Source organism: Ailuropoda melanoleuca, chromosome 15, assembly GCF_002007445.2.
Source record: "Ailuropoda melanoleuca isolate Jingjing chromosome 15, ASM200744v2, whole genome shotgun sequence".
Lineage (NCBI taxonomy): Eukaryota > Metazoa > Chordata > Mammalia > Carnivora > Ursidae > Ailuropoda > Ailuropoda melanoleuca.
In genome coordinates, this window is record NC_048232.1 from 15,989,523 (window position 1) to 16,005,277 (window position 15,755).

The following is a 15,755-nucleotide window of genomic DNA, read 5'->3' on the forward strand; positions in this document are numbered from 1 at the left end:
GTCGTTACGCGTCTGCCTTTGGCTCAGGGCGTGATCCCGGAGTTCTGAGATCGAGCCCCACGTCAGGCTCTTCTGCTGTGCGCCTGCTTCTTCCTCTCCCACTCCCCCTGCTTGTGTTCCCTCTCTCACTGGCTGTCTCTATCNTACGCGTCTGCCTTTGGCTCAGGGCGTGATCCCGGAGTTCTGAGATCGAGCCCCACGTCAGGCTCTTCCGCTGTGCGCCTGCTTCTTCCTCTCCCACTCCCCCTGCTTGTGTTCCCTCTCTCACTGGCTGTCTCTATCTCTGTCAAATAAATAAATAAAATCTTAAAAAAAAAAAAAAACCTATTATTTCCTAAAATGAGGTCCATTGGTATTACTGATAAAATTGCTCATCTGTTTAATACTTTAAAACCACTATTTTCTTTTTCTCATCTGTTTCCTTCTTGGTTTATTATTTTATTAGCAGTTATACTAATAATTACAGCTTTCTGATATATCACTTTTTAAATATTTAATAACAAAACTGGAGTTTAAAGTTTTCATTCTTATATCATTTTCTTTTCCTTTTTTTTAATCAGCTAACCCTGCACTCTTCAAAATAAAATATATAGAAGAAACTTAGCTAAATATTTTCTGAAGGCCTTATGTTCAGTTATCTTTTATTTTAGTATTATTGTTAAGTATCTCGATTATTTTCTATACTATTTATGATGATATGCTCCCCCCAGTTTTTAATCATAGCTGAGTTTTATGTATTCTTTTTTAGTATGGCCTTTCTTTGAAATTATAAAACTTACGTAATTTTTTCTGAAGTTTTCCTAGCTTCAACAACATTTTTTTCATTATGTTCTAGAACATTTTAAATCTTAGTATTTAAAACCATAGATTTCCTTGCTGAACAAAATTTAGCATTTTATTTATGATAACTTGTCATTTTGTGCTTTGCTAATTTTCTCACTCTTTATCTTATGCTAATACTTTCCTCTCTACTGTTGTCTGCTGCTTCTTACAGTTTCTTAGAATTTTAGGTAAGGATTACATATTAAATTATTGAATCAGCATTCTCTCAGATAAAAGCAAGAAGGACTGGTTTTAATAATCTTCTAGTGGTCAGAAACTTAAAAATAGGTTTGTCTATTTTAAAGAAGAATTGTATCCCAGTTTTTTTTTTTATCGAATACCTTCATCAGTAACAAATATTTTTAGGTATACAGCTTCAAAATACGTATGTGTATATATTTACAAATTGTACGGGTTCTACTGTGGCAATATATATATTGTACATTATGCAACACTGAAAAATAGACATCTTAGAAGGGTAAAGAATATTAATAGAAATTCTAATATTTTCCTTCTGTATCTCTGGTTCATTTTGTCTGTGTCCTAGGAGGTGTCTATCTGTTTTGGAGACCACTGCTTTAGAGGTTAAGATTAGACAGAGAGAGGGAGTGGGAGATTATTACTAAATTGGCTTGTTGAAGTAAGTATCTGATACTACAAATGGTGCTTTTCCCAGCAACTTTTAATGTTGAGAATTTTCAGACCTACAGAAAGATTGAAAGAATAATAATACATCGTACACCCAAATACTCTGTCTAGATTCACTAATCAATAACATTTTGTCACATTTGCTTTATTTCTTTATGTTTATATATATGTGTGTGTGTGTCTATTAAGTGTGTATATATACACGTACACACACACTGTCTTGTGTGAATAGAGGTTACGAACATTGTGAGCCATACTCCTAAGTATTTTATCATGTATCTTATAAGGATAAGTACATTCTTTTACATAACCTAAACCTTTATCACACCTAAGAAAATTAACCATAATTCTATGATACTATTGTTATCAAATGTCACCAAACTATTATTATAGATAAATTTTTTAAAAATCCAGGAACATACACCACATTTTTCATGTTCCTTTATTCTTTATTAATCTGGATTAATCTTCTTGCCTTTTTTCCTCCCTGCTACTGATTTTTTTAAAGATCTGTACTAGTTGTTGCATAGAATCCGCACATTCCGGTTTTATCTCTTTCTTTATGGTGTTATTAGACTTAATGCTCCATTTTCATTATAGTGCTTTATTACTTAATCCTAAAGGAATTACAGTTAGAACCATATGATTTATGGTTAAAAAATTATTAAAATTTTCAGGTTCATATCAAAACTGTAAATAGAAATAAACATTATTAACCTTAAAATGTATAACCTTAAAGTATATAGCAGACTGTATGTTCAGGTCATTGATGCAACGATAGCTCAGTACAGTTTTGTGTCTTTTTTTTTTTAAATCTTATTTATTCATTTGAGAGAGAGAAAGCATGAGCAGGGTGGATGGGCAGAGGGAGAGGAATAAACAGACAACTCCCTGCTGAGCAGGGAGCTCCAGTGGAGGGCTTGATCCCAGGATCCTCAGATCACGACCGGAGCTGAAGGCAGATGCTTAACTGACTGAGCCACCCAGGCACCCTTGTGTTCTTCATTGTGACTTGCATTTAGAATCTGAAGGAAATTTGTGCCTTTAAAAAAGAGAGCCTCCTTCCCCCCATTCAAAACAAAATCAGCTTTTCTCAAGGTGTTCTACCTGATAAACTCTGGATGGCTTTTTAAGCAGTTTTTAGAAATGTAATCAGCGATTATAGGACTTTGTATTGTTTGTTTTGTTTGTTTTAAAGATTTTGTTTATTTATTTGACAGAGATAGAGACAGCCAGCGAGAGAGGGAACACAAGCAGGGGGAGTGGGAGAGGGAAGAAGCAGGCTCATAGCAGAGGAGCCTGAAGTGGGGCTCGATCCCATAACGCTGGGATCACGCTCTGAGCCGAAGGCAGACTCCTAACCGCTGTGCCACTCAGGCGCCCCTGTTTGTTTTGTTTTTAAGTAGGCTCCATGCCAGTGTGGAGCCCAACGCAGGGCTTGAACTCAACGACCTGAGATGCAGAACCGAGCTGAAATCAGGGGTTGGGTCAGGCTTAACCAACTGAGTCACCCAGGTGTCCCAGGACTTTGTTATTTGGATGCATGCATTTTGGCATGTTTCTTTTAAAAGACTTCTCATTACCATCTATTAAGTTATTGAAATCACTGAAGAGGGAGGAAAACCCTTTCTTCTTAAAAGTTTTCAATGTTACTTCTTTTCCGCAAGTTGGTTACCAAACTGGAATCAGACCAAGTAAAATTTACAACCACAGTCAGGTTAGAAACAATTGCAAGTTACAGTAATGTACACTATCAGGTTATTAAATAGCTGGGGTTAGGACCTTAGATTATTTTGGTTGGTTAATTGCTTTTTTAAAAAATGGAATATTTGTTTCTAATCCATTATTTCTGTGGCAGGATATAAGAAGTTTTGTTTTTAGGAATTTTTTAAGTCCAGGATCATCTTGTTACTTTAAAACAAGATACGGTATATAAACATTTGAGAATGTTTTCACTTAATTATGTGTAATATAATCTGTTAGCCAGTCTAGATGCCAAATATTATGAAACATCCACATAATATGGTTATTTTCCTCAGAACCAAAAATACATACACAAGAATACCCCTATACTACTTTAGAATTTGTTCCTCCTCCCTCAGAGGAAGGAAGATTTCAATATATATATTCTTGATGTTCTGTATTTAAAAATATAATGGTAACACACTCTAAATGAGTTGCTTAAAATGACTGAAGAAGTTGTAATCAAGGATACAGGTAAATTAACTTAATACTTTCCAAAGAGGTGGGCAGCCTGGGTGGTGCCGTCAGTTAAGCATCTTACTCTTGGTTTCTGCTCAGGTCTTGATCTCCGGGATGTGAGACCAAGCCTCATGTTGGGCTCTGTGCTCAGCAGTAGAATCTGCTTAGGACTCTGTCTGCCTCTCCTCCCCCCGCCCCTCCCGCCCCCAGCACATCTCTCTCTTTCTCTCAAAAAAAAAAAAAAAAACAAAAAACCAAAAAAAAACAACAAAACTTCCTGAAAAGGCTTCACAGTAGCCAAGTCCATTTCTGTAAATGGTGGATAGCACATGATAAAACTGTTTATTAATTTGCATAGTAAAATCTATCAGTTTGTGACCACATGGGCTTCTTGTAAAGGAAGTGGTGGTACTGTTTGGTTGAGGAGAAGAGTAAGAATAAGAACTAAATTAGATTGTTTACTGGAGTTCTCTTCTGCTATGAAGTGGAAATTTCAGTTCGTTGCCCTAAGGAAGTCAGAGAATTGGATTTTAACACACTTATACATCTTTTGTCAAAAGAATATCTTGCTAGATAGTGATCTTGGGCAGATTCATGGGAATCTCTCTGGGCTGCCTTCTGATTTATAAATTGTAGTGTTAGTATAACTACAGAATTCTGTGCAGCTTGCAGAACATCTGTGCTTCAGACCCTCTACCTCTGTCTACCTTAAATATCCCTGACATTCAGCCGGAATAACTGGCACGGCAGTTACCCTCTCGTATCTTGGAGGAGGAGGGTGGGGTGGGGTGGAGGACTGTGGTACTGAAACCTAGGGATATGATTTCTGGCATTCATAATATACTTCCTGAAAGTAATTGGGATTTTTTATTTTTATCAGCGAACAGTTGAGCCTTTTGTTTATGTTTGAGCGACCTCACCAGGGACATCTACATTCCAGGTAGAAGTACTTTGATTTAATAGTACTTTCATTTTCACTGGTGCTGATTTCGGGTGGTACCGGGGGGGGGGAATTATTAATTACAGCTCTGAAGCATATACTGTTTTTTTTTTAAGTTTTTATTGGAGATATATATATATAGAGAGAGAGAGAGAGAACGAGCAAGATTAGGGGCAGAGGGAGAGGAGGATGGAGAAGCAGACTCCCCACTGAGCAGGGAGCCGGATGCGGAACTCCATCCCAAGACTGGAGATCATGACCTGAGCCAAAGGCAGATGCTTACAGCCACCCAGGTGCCCTGCATATGCTGTTTTTGTATATTGCTTCAAACTAAAGGAGATAGGTAGCATCAGACTATGTAAAATGTTACTGTTCTTGATGTTCTCATAGACAAAGTAGGTGATGCTGGAGGCCATGTGCAACTCTGGCCGTCTCTCAGCTGTTTTATTTACTTAGTAAGCAAATTGCTTGAGTCATTAAAGTGCTGGCTGAGAGTTTATTTCTAATATTCCAAATAAGATGTAGAATCAGCAGTTGCATTTTTTTACATCACAAGTATTTGGCCTGGAAAAAAATGCCAGTATACATACATTGTTTGCTTACAAGTTATTACTTGAAACAGACATTAGCTAGCTGTTAAAGGTTGTTTTTTTCTAATCATCCTTTTTCTTGTGAGTCAGTTACATGTATCCTTTATTTTATACATATATAGTTATATAAAACAATTTTAAGAATAAAATATATTTTAGTTTTCTTGTACTTGAGAAGATACCTTGCTAGCATTAAAAAAAGTTTCTTTACTGAATTTGTTATTAAAGGAATCTGATAAAGAAGGCTTATATCAAATATTTAATAAAGTAGAAAAGAAGTAGATAAGCTTTTTTTATAGCTCTTTTTTGTAGAGGGGGAAGTATAAACTGTCTTCCAGTTTATCACTGCTGTGGAAGGGAAGTGTCACTGCGTTAGAGTCTTTTTTGCTGCCTTATGCTAATTTTTTGAAGCATTGTCCCAGAAATGAATACTTATTGGGTTTTACCAGAAAAAGTTCTTTATCTTAATATCATAGTAAAGATTAATTTTAATTTTGTCTTTGTACAGTTAATATATTTTTCTTCTTTTTGAAAGATTACTTAGATTCTGTTGGTCTAAGTGAAATGTTTTAGTGTCAAAATATCAGGATAATTTCGTTTTATTCATGTGGTTGCCAAATATTAATTTACATGGGGGTGCAGGTTGGCTAATGGATTTTCTTGAGGTGAAGTTAAATGTGGATTTGAAACAGGAGGACTTCCAGTACCTGGAATGGAACTACAAGTTCAGTTACTGTGCTTTTTCTTACTCCATACAGCTTTCTTCCCTGCGTGCCTTTCCTGCATTTGAAAGATGATAATTTCCCTGAGGTTTTTAGCATGATAGGACAAAATTCTGTTTTTATTTTAACTTTCATCCAGCATTTATATGTATTTAACTCCTCTGACTGGTATATTTGAAAGGCAGAAAATACCCCCAATTTTTATTTGCTGAAGAATACTTATTGTAACATGGTCCTGTCAATGCTTTCAGTAGGGAAAGGTTAAAATTGAGTAAGTGTCCAGTTTATACTCAAGTTTGTTTTTATAATAATTCAAAGTGGTCAGGGGAATTGTTTTCAGAAATTAAGCCAGAGAGTAATAGCTAAAGGGGCTGAGACTAGGTAATATGTTTTAGCAGTTTTGTCAAAAGTATACATTTTGAGATAAAAAACTGAAGTGCTATTTTCCATGTTTGACCAAGAGGTAAGCTTCACGAAATTAAAACTGAGTAGCATGATATAAATACTATGTTTAATATCTTTTGAAAGTGGTATTCAAAATATTTTTCTCTACTATTTCATGGCTTGTTAATCAAATGCTGTTTATAATTCATATTTTCTAGATACTTATTCCAGGAGCTGTTGTTTGAGAAATCTAAATTCTCTACAGAATGCTTAAAATCACCTTAAGAGACAGCTGAACACGGGCAGTTGTTTCCAGCAGTTGACTCTTGTATATTGGATTTGGTTATAACTCATTTGAACTAGAGATCGTAATAGTATACAGTGGATTCTGCTGTAGTGCAGATGTGTGTTCTGAAAATCATGTTATGTGTACTTGTGCAACAAAAAAAAGCCTTACTAAGGGTTTATGGGGAAAACAGAGTTAGAGGCACAACACTCCAAAATTTCAGCAATGGCGACACTTAAGGATAAAGATAAGAATCTAATAACAGCACAGTTTTACACCTATTAAATGGTTAATAAAGATATAAATATTACCATAAAAATGCACTTTATTTTGAAAAAGACCTGAAGTGTGGTGCCTGTGAAGTGAGTGTCAGAAAGGTTGCAGCTTGTGGGTTTGGGGAAGGTAGAAGGCGGGCTGCTGGAATCTGAGGGCAAGTTGTGACCCCAGGTGTGGGGGGAGTGTGACAGCCCCAGCAGTGAACGGAGGGCGCTGCTGCTGGTAGAAGGGCTGTGTATTTTGGGTATTCCTGCTTGGCTCAGGTCAGCCAGGTGCAGTTTCCTGCATTTCACCTCATGTTTCTCTTGGACGAAACCCTGTTTCTCCTGGACAAGCCAACTGAAAATTGCATTTTGCTCCTTTTGTTTCCTAGTGTATCAATCTCCTGCAACAAATTTGTGGTTTCCGAATAATCATTGTATCAAAACTGACTCTGCCAGTGATTTAGAGAATGAGTGACTAGTCACCGTTTATTTCTAACTTTAGGAAAATTCCTTTTAAACTTTTAAGTGATTGGTAAGAATTATGGACATGTAGGACAGAACACTTTTCTTCCTCCTTAGCAGATCAGAAAGTATCCTAATTGAACATGTGAACACATTTAGATTCAAAGAATTATATATTTTGCTTAAATACAGTCTGCGAGAAATCGTATGCCCTACAGTGCCCTTGGGGCACCTGGGTGGCTCATTCGGTTAAGTGTGTCTGCCTTCAGCTTGGGTCATGATCTCGGGGTCCTGGGATTGAGCCCCACATCAGGCTCCCTGCTCAGAGGGGAGTCTGCTTCTCCTCCTCCCTCCTCTCTGACTTGCTCTCTCTCAAATAAATAAATAAAATCTTAAAAAAAAAAAAAGATCCTGCCCTCTCCCCACCTCAAAAAAAAAGGGAAAGAAAAGAAAATTAAGAATAACCATCATTTTCTGACTTAAGTGGGCATGGCCGTTATGTCATTATTTTCATTGATTTTTGTTAACTATTGATTTGTTTTTCATTTGGTTGACTTTTGAGTGTATACCAGATTTTTAAGGTTTACTAACTGTGTTCTAAGTTTTTACATGTTAGCATTCAATATGCTAGGTATTTATTTAAACATTTAAATATTTAAGATAAATGTTTAAATAAACACCTAAACATTCACCTTAATATTTTACCTTAAAACATTACCTTGAATATTTAAATAATACCTTTATAAATCTGAAAATATGGATGCAGTTTATTTACAAATTCATTTTCATATCAACAGATAAACTTTAAATATGAATAGAGAAGCATACTAGTGATTTCACTCTATTGTCAAAATTTAATCATTATACAGTATGTTAAAATGTATTTTGTTCACATCATAATTTGTTCCCCAAAAGCTTATTTGTAACCTGGTTCTGGGACACATTTGAGGAACAGTGTTGAACCTGGTGATTAGGATGCCAGGCTAGGATCTAAACCCTGTTAAAGCCATGATGTAATCGAAGTGTGACATTGTGTTCATGGTGTTGAAGTTATATACCACAGATGCTTCTATAGGAAGACCCACTCAGAGAGTCCAGACTTGGATTGCCAGAAGCATAGCTCCTACCTCTGACTGGGGGGTTCAGACTCTTCTCTCTGCCCATAAACAGTGACACTTACCTCATTTCAACCCTCAGAGTACCCAGTCTAGGCCAGTTTGTTCTTTTCTCCTTTTGGAGATACAGAGATAAATCTACTTGTCTTCACCATTTTCACAAATTGCTGCTTCCGATCACATTTTCACTCTGTCCAATCTGTTGGAGGACTAAAGACAGTGTCACTGCTCCTTTCTTCCCCAGAGCAACTTTTTGTGTTTTTCTAACTGCAGTTGCAAGCACTAAGGTTGAAGTGAAACAGAGGACCCAGGCAGGCTAATTTGATATCTCTTCCATATGATAATACAAAGCCCTGCACCCATCCTTACAAGGGTTTAGCTTCTATTGTTGGCACTTGGCCCTTGGTGCCAGAGGAGGGGAGTGGAAAGGAGGTGGTCTTTCTCCTTACCCCCCAAGCACCAATCTTCCCCTATAATACCCTCCCTGTGGGTTTCACAGTAAATACAATATTTTCATTTCCTTGATGATTCCAATAATTTGAGGGCATGTTCTATCTTAATTCAGCTGTAGGAAGCACCAAGGAAGCTAGTTCCCATTTTGCCTTTTCTTGCTTTCCATTCATACATGGGGAAAATGGCAAAGGTACCAAAGAATGAAGTAAAATTAATCGAAAAAACATGCGCCTTTTTTTCTTGACATTTAAGAGTTGCAGGAGGAAAGTAAAGAAAAAGAGGCGATCTTCCCTGCTTCCCTCTCAGACTGTCTTTGAGTGAGACCAAATGTAGGCATGGGGTAGGGTTGCAAAGGAAAGGCTGGGAGGAGAGATTCTTGGAGGCCAAGAGAAGCATTATTTCCCTGAATGTGGTCAGTCCTTAAGGACTACAGAGCTGTAGCTCCCTAAAACTTTGGAAGTAAAGGAAATTAAGACTACCCCTTGTGATTCAAACAAAGAGTAATACAGAATGAACCACAGTAGAAGGATAGGGACCTTAAAGCAGAGGTTAAAAACCAGTGGCTCAGCCAAATCCAGCTAACATGTTCTATTTGGCCTGCCTTGAGTTACAGTTTTTTAAAAATAAATGTTATATTAAGGCTAGGTGATTTCCCATGAAAAATACAGATTTTTTTGCTCCTTGGAAAAAAATCATGATCTAACAACACGGCGCCTATATTATTCCCACAGCTGATTATTCCATCTCCAGTTTGCCACCGAGCCCTCCATTTATTAAAACTTCACCCTTCCAATTGTCAAGGAGAACTAGAGCCAGATACTAGTTAATATGATACAGATTTTAATCAGAAACTTGCAGTAGAGGAAATGACCCCAGTTTAAAACTGGACTCGATCCGGAATAGAATAAGTAGGGACTTAAAGCTAAGAAGCAGAGGACAAGGGGTGTGGGAGATCCTTCGGTGAAAAATTTCTAAGAAGGGCCATCAAGGATGGCGGGGATCCTTGCTGAGGGAAGGCCAAGGTAATCATCTCAAGGAAGGAGAAGTGGATTCTGTCTAAACTGACTTAGCAGAATTCTTGCCAAGGCCCGGCAAGGACAGGGACCGTGTCAAGGCCTAGTCGCGAAGAGGGCTTAGAGGAGCCTGACTAGAGTTTGGTCAAAGAGCATCTTGTTACCACTTCATTTGTTTTTGCCTGACCCCTGGAGATACTTGAGGCTTTGATTCCTGCTTTAAAGAGAGTGGAGCTGAAGCTGCACTATCCAGTTGGACTTTTGAGTGCTTGTGATGAGGAACTAAATTTTGAATCTTTTTTTTTTTAAGATTTTATTTATTTATTTATTTGAAAGAGAGGGAGAGAGCATGAGCATGGGGAGGCAGAGGGAGAAGCAGACCCCAGCTGAGCAGGGAGCCCGACACAGTGCTTGATCCCAGGACCCTGGAATCATGACCTGATAAGCTGAAGGCAGACGCTTAACTGGCCGAGCCACCCAGGTGCCCCCATTAAATTTTTAATCTTAATTAATTTTAATTAAATTTAAAACGTGAAGCAACATGAAAATATTTCCACCTTTAAACATAACTTTATCATTTCAGTAGGACTATATATCACTGTAACCGTCGGGTCACATAATGGTATTGTTGTAGTGTTTGTGTACTTTAAACTTTTTTAATGTAGCCACTAGAAAGCTTAACATTAACTATGTGTCTCGCATTCTATTCCTATTGGACAGTGCTTCTCTCAGGCTTCTAGGACCTGACCATGTAATTATCAAGAATATGTCTGATGTGATGAGGGAAATAGACTGTAGAGTGTATTCCCCCATGATCCCTTCCTGATGATCCTGCCTTTGTTTAATCCCTTCCCCTGAAGTGTGGGTAGGCCCTGTAACTTTCTAATAATCAGCAGACCATGGAAAGGTGAGAGGATGTTGCTCCTGTGATTATGTTATGTTATATGAGACTCCATTTTGCTAGCAGACTGAGTTTGGAAGAAGAGCCTTCCTGTCAAGTCTCCAGATGAGAACTCACCTCTGGGCCAACATCTTGTGTGCAGCCTTGATGAGGACCCAGATAAGCCATGCCCAGCATCCTGACCCACAGAAACTGTGAGATAATAAATGTATATTGCCTTAAGCCACTAACTGTAGAAATTCGTTGTTCTTCGGTAACAAAACACATAGCCTGGGAACAGGGGGGTGGGCAGCGTAGAACAATAGAAGCCTAGCAGAGAGGGGATCTACTGGGGAAAGTGAATCTTAGCCAGTGTACTTCGAGCATCCTAGCCCTTTAAATAAGCTGTTCTCCAGGTGGTAATAAATAAAGCTTGAGTTCGGGTGAGTTTACCTTCCCTTGTTTTGATTTTATGCTCACAGAAAAACGTGTTAATTATTACATGCTCCCCGTGTGTAGGTCCACTTCAGGGAGAGGAAGTCCAGGTCCATCTGACTTGCGTAAGTGAATTCTGAGGGTTTGTGAGATTTGTTTAATCGGTTGGATTTGTTTAATTGGTTGGGTCCAGGCCACTGTGGCATGGTAAAAATTGACCTCATCCCTCTGCTTGGAGTCCTCTAGGCTGTAGTTGTAGTTGAATGCTGTGTGAGACACATTAAACAGTTGATCCCAGCCTCTGCCAGATTATTAGTGATCAATGGAATGGTACATGAATTTCATGAAATTCATGAAAATTTCCCTAAGACTAAGATGGTGTAGAAATGAAGGTTGAGAAATACTTCTCCATAGTTCTTCTGCGTTTCTGCACATCTTGCAAGCAGAGGCACTGACTGCTTTTTCTAGACTATCTTCTTAAAGATGTTTGTGTACTGAACAGCCTTGCTAAAGATAGAGATGATGTCTCTTTGGAACAAAAAGCAGGGTTGCTTAAAGCCTTGGAAGATAAACTTAGTGTCTCCCTTTGGAACAAAAATGCTGACATTTTGCCTACTACTAGTGCTGGAAATGATACAGTCCTTTGTCTTAGACCCATGGGTCTTGTGTCTTCTTTTTTCAGCATTCATGGAATGGTACAGATTAGCTTGCTAGCTTCCAAGTAAGGTAAAATCTCAGAGCCTTCAGAGGTCTTGAAACTTGTGTTGGTTAATAGTCAAGATTTTATTTTTTGACAGAACAGAAGTTAATCTACTCATGAATAAACTTTTTCCAGAATGGATTGAGTACCCATATGTTTTTCTCCTCCCTGGAAAAAAAGATTTTTATTTGCTTTGTTGGATAAAATTGCTCCATTTATTTCTTAAGCATATTGTATCAATGAGTGAGTATTCCTAAGAGTGAAGTTATCTGAGACAGTCACATTTTCTACACTAGCTAATTGTATTAACTTTTCCTGGGCTTCAGTTTTATCCTACAAATGAGAGACTCATATTCTTAAGGTCCTTTCCAACTGCAGTACTTCTAGGCAATGTAAAAAACAGCATTCCTTTAATTTTGTTTATTTGATGAGTACTTAACATTGTTCTTACTATGGGACAGGTACCATTCTTAAGTGCTTTTCAAATAATCATTTAAACAAAGGTGAGGTAGGTAAGGAAAACGAGGTAGGGAGTTTAGTAATTTGCTCAAGGTCATCCAGCTAGAGGGTGACATAGCTGGGCTCAAACCTAAGTAAAATTTGTACTCTTTTCCACCATGCTGTGCTGCTCCCAGCTTTTCACTGAAAAAATGATTCACTTTCTGCCCTCTGAGAACTCGCCACAGGAGAGAATGAGGCAAGTCCCTGCTCTCCAGAATCTTCACACTAAGTGAGAATTTTGTGCTCTGTGTTTGTGTGTGTGTGTGTATGTGAATGTGTCCCACAGCAGGACTCCAAGGTAAGCATTCCTATGTAAGAATACCTCTTTAGAATGTAAAAGTGTACATGTTTAGGTTAAGTAATTGGTTCCAGGTTTTTAAATGTCTTATTTAAAGTTGTTGAAATAAACCTTTAAATGTCTTATTGAGGGTTGTTGAAATAAATCTTAGGGCTCTAATCTGGTAGTAATAAATTAGGTGAGACTTTTAGGGAACTATGCAGACAATTGGCCAAAAGGCTTACCTGTTTGATACCTAAAATAAGATTAATAAAATTATGTATGGAAATTAAAATAGTTACACTGAATCATTTTCTTGGAAAGTTTTTAGTCAGCCCACATCTCATTTACATATGTTAGTGAGAGCTTCTTGAGGATAATAATGGACTTTTTTTCATCTTTGTGTCTGTATCTGTGTTGCACCTAAGACAGTATTTTTTCGCTGTATTCACTTAAGTGTTGAGTGAATGATCAACTCAATTTTATAGGATACAAGGTGATTCTCCATATCTGTCAGGGTCCTGGCAGGAAGCAGAATTACACTCAGGGGTCCATCTGAACAGACTTGAAGGAAAGAACTGCTTGCTGAAGACTAAGGGAACAAACAAGGGGTGTTGAGGCACTCTCTGCTGTTGTGACTCCTAGGTCAAAAGGGGCAGCTATTATATAGTAACCGCGTGAAGCTCCGTGAGAGCAGAGGTAGGACTTACGGAGGAGGGACAGTGACAGAGCTGTGACTGGCACAGCAGGCAGGAAAGCGGGACAAGGGATAGATATCCCTTTGTCTCCTGCCAATAATCCTCTTGGTAGCTGAACCCCGCTAGAATACTGCGTGATAGGGAGTGGATCGGGGAGGGAGGGGGACAAATGGAAAATAGCCAGCGTGCTAGAAACATATCCGGATTTGTCTCTGCATTCAATCTGCTATAACAATACCATAGACCGCTTGGCTTATAAACAGAAGTGTATTCCTCACAGCTTTGGAGACTGGGAAGTCCACCAACAGGGTTCTGGCAAGATTCAGTGTCTGGTAAGGACTCACTTCCTGATTCATAGAAGGCTGTCTTCTTCCTGCAAGTTCACATGGCAAGAGGAGAGGGTATGCACTTCTCTGGGGTCTCTTTTGTAAGGGTGCCGATCTTGTTCACGAGGACTCTGCTCAAATGACCTAATCACCTCTCAAAGGTCCTGCTGCCTACTACCATCAAGTTATGGCTTAGGATTTCAAGATGAATTTTAGGGGAACACACATTCATGCTATAGCAGAATCGAAGCATGCATCGTCATTTAATGCAGTTTGATTCCTCACTTGCAAAAATTATTAAATCTTTCCTCTATCGGTTTTATGCATATTTTATGAAAAGCCAAATGCATTCGAGTTGTTTTCCAGTTAATCGTTTAATATTCACATTGCTAATAATTTACATGAAGTACTGAATTTAAATCATTAGTAGGTGGTGCCGCTGAGATTGGATCCTGAAAAACATAAAACTAGACATTTAAAACTGAATATTATCTAGGATTCAGACAGGTTACTTGGGAAAGAATGTTGCAATCCAGTCAGTTTCTGATTCGTTGTTTGAATTTTCAGGGGAAGAGAATTACATGCAAGGAACTTCACAGCTGTGTCTCTGGCAGCCTCATCTCATGAGGCAAATAGGAGCAATGATTTGTTGACCCACTGAGATATCATTTTTCTGTCACCCCTCAGGAAACACAGTAGTACAGGCCTTTACTAATAGGAATAGGCCCATAAAAACCGTGGAGTTGTAAAATGTCTAACCTTGCATGGATTTTAAAGATGCTGAAATCTATCACTCAAATTAGGTACTTGGTAAAATACAGATTTTCAGGCCATTTGCCTGGAGATTCTGATTTAGTTGACCTGAGGTAGGCTGGAAATCTATAATTTAACAACTGTCCCCAGTGATCCTTATGGTCGCACTAGTTTGGAAAACACTGATATATGTAGCTTCTTTTTGACCTAAATTTCCTTACATACTTGGCCTGAGACTGCACAGACATTTTAGAGTGACAGTCACCGGGGACCCTCTCCCAGAAAAATGTTCCTACCCAGAGCTTTACATACAATTTCAGATGCTTCAGAGACCCGTAGAGTCCATCTACATCACCTACTTTGCACACCCTTAGAGAATCGGTTCGAAATTCCCCAGGCTAGATTTCAAGGTTTCCCGTGATCTTGGTCTATGCTACTGATTGAGCCTTTGGCCTCATCATACCCATCATACTCAGGAGCTGTAAGGACGAGCAAATTTTTCAGTTTATATTCCTGGACACATGGAAAAATTAAAATCAAAGGAACCAGTATGCTTCTCTTAAAGCCTGTATGTGTTTGTCAAAATACAGAATATCATCTGGGGCACCTGGGTGGTGCAGTCAGTTAAGCAACCGACTCAGCTTTGGCTCAGGTCATGATCTCAGAGTTGTGGGTTCAAGCCCTGTGTTGGGCTCCATGTTCAGCATGGAGTCTGCTTATCTTTNCGTTGGGCTCCATGTTCAGCGTGGAGTCTGCTTATCTTTCCCCCGTGCTCCTCCACATGCTTGTGTGTTCTTGCTCGCTCTCTCTCTGAAGTAAATAAGATCTTTTTTAAAAATACAGAATGTAATCTATTAAGGGAATGCTCTAGGTAGGTTTTATAGTTTGCAATCGTCTGTTTCTGANTGGGTGGTGCAGTCAGTTAAGCAACCGACTCAGCTTTGGCTCAGGTCATGATCTCAGAGTTGTGGGTTCAAGCCCTGTGTTGGGCTCCATGTTCAGCATGGAGTCTGCTTATCTTTCCCCCGTGCTCCTCCACATGCTTGCGCGTGCTTGCTCACTCTCTCTCTGAAGTAAATAAGATCTTTTTAAAAAATACAGAATGTTGTCTATTAAGGGAATGCTCTAGGTAGGTTTTATAGTTTGCAATCGTCTGTTTCTGATAAAGTAGACTGTGTTGATCTGTCAAGGTATATGTATCAATTTATTCTATTCTCAAAGACGGGCCCCTTGTTTAGAGCATAATTTGGAGGTAGCAAAAGTCATTCTGGTACTACAGTGGTGAAGC

General features: G+C 38.5%; 1 long non-coding RNA gene across 1 annotated transcript; it reads left to right on the forward strand.

Moving 5' to 3' along the window:
• Nucleotides 1-253: 253 nt before the first annotated feature.
• On the forward strand, nucleotides 254-15,143 carry LOC117796296. Its single transcript, XR_004620690.1, has 3 exons — nucleotides 254-1,462; nucleotides 4,553-4,612; nucleotides 10,865-15,143. It is a non-coding gene; the product is annotated as an uncharacterized LOC117796296 (long non-coding RNA).
• The last annotated feature ends 612 nt before the right edge of the window (nucleotides 15,144-15,755 follow it).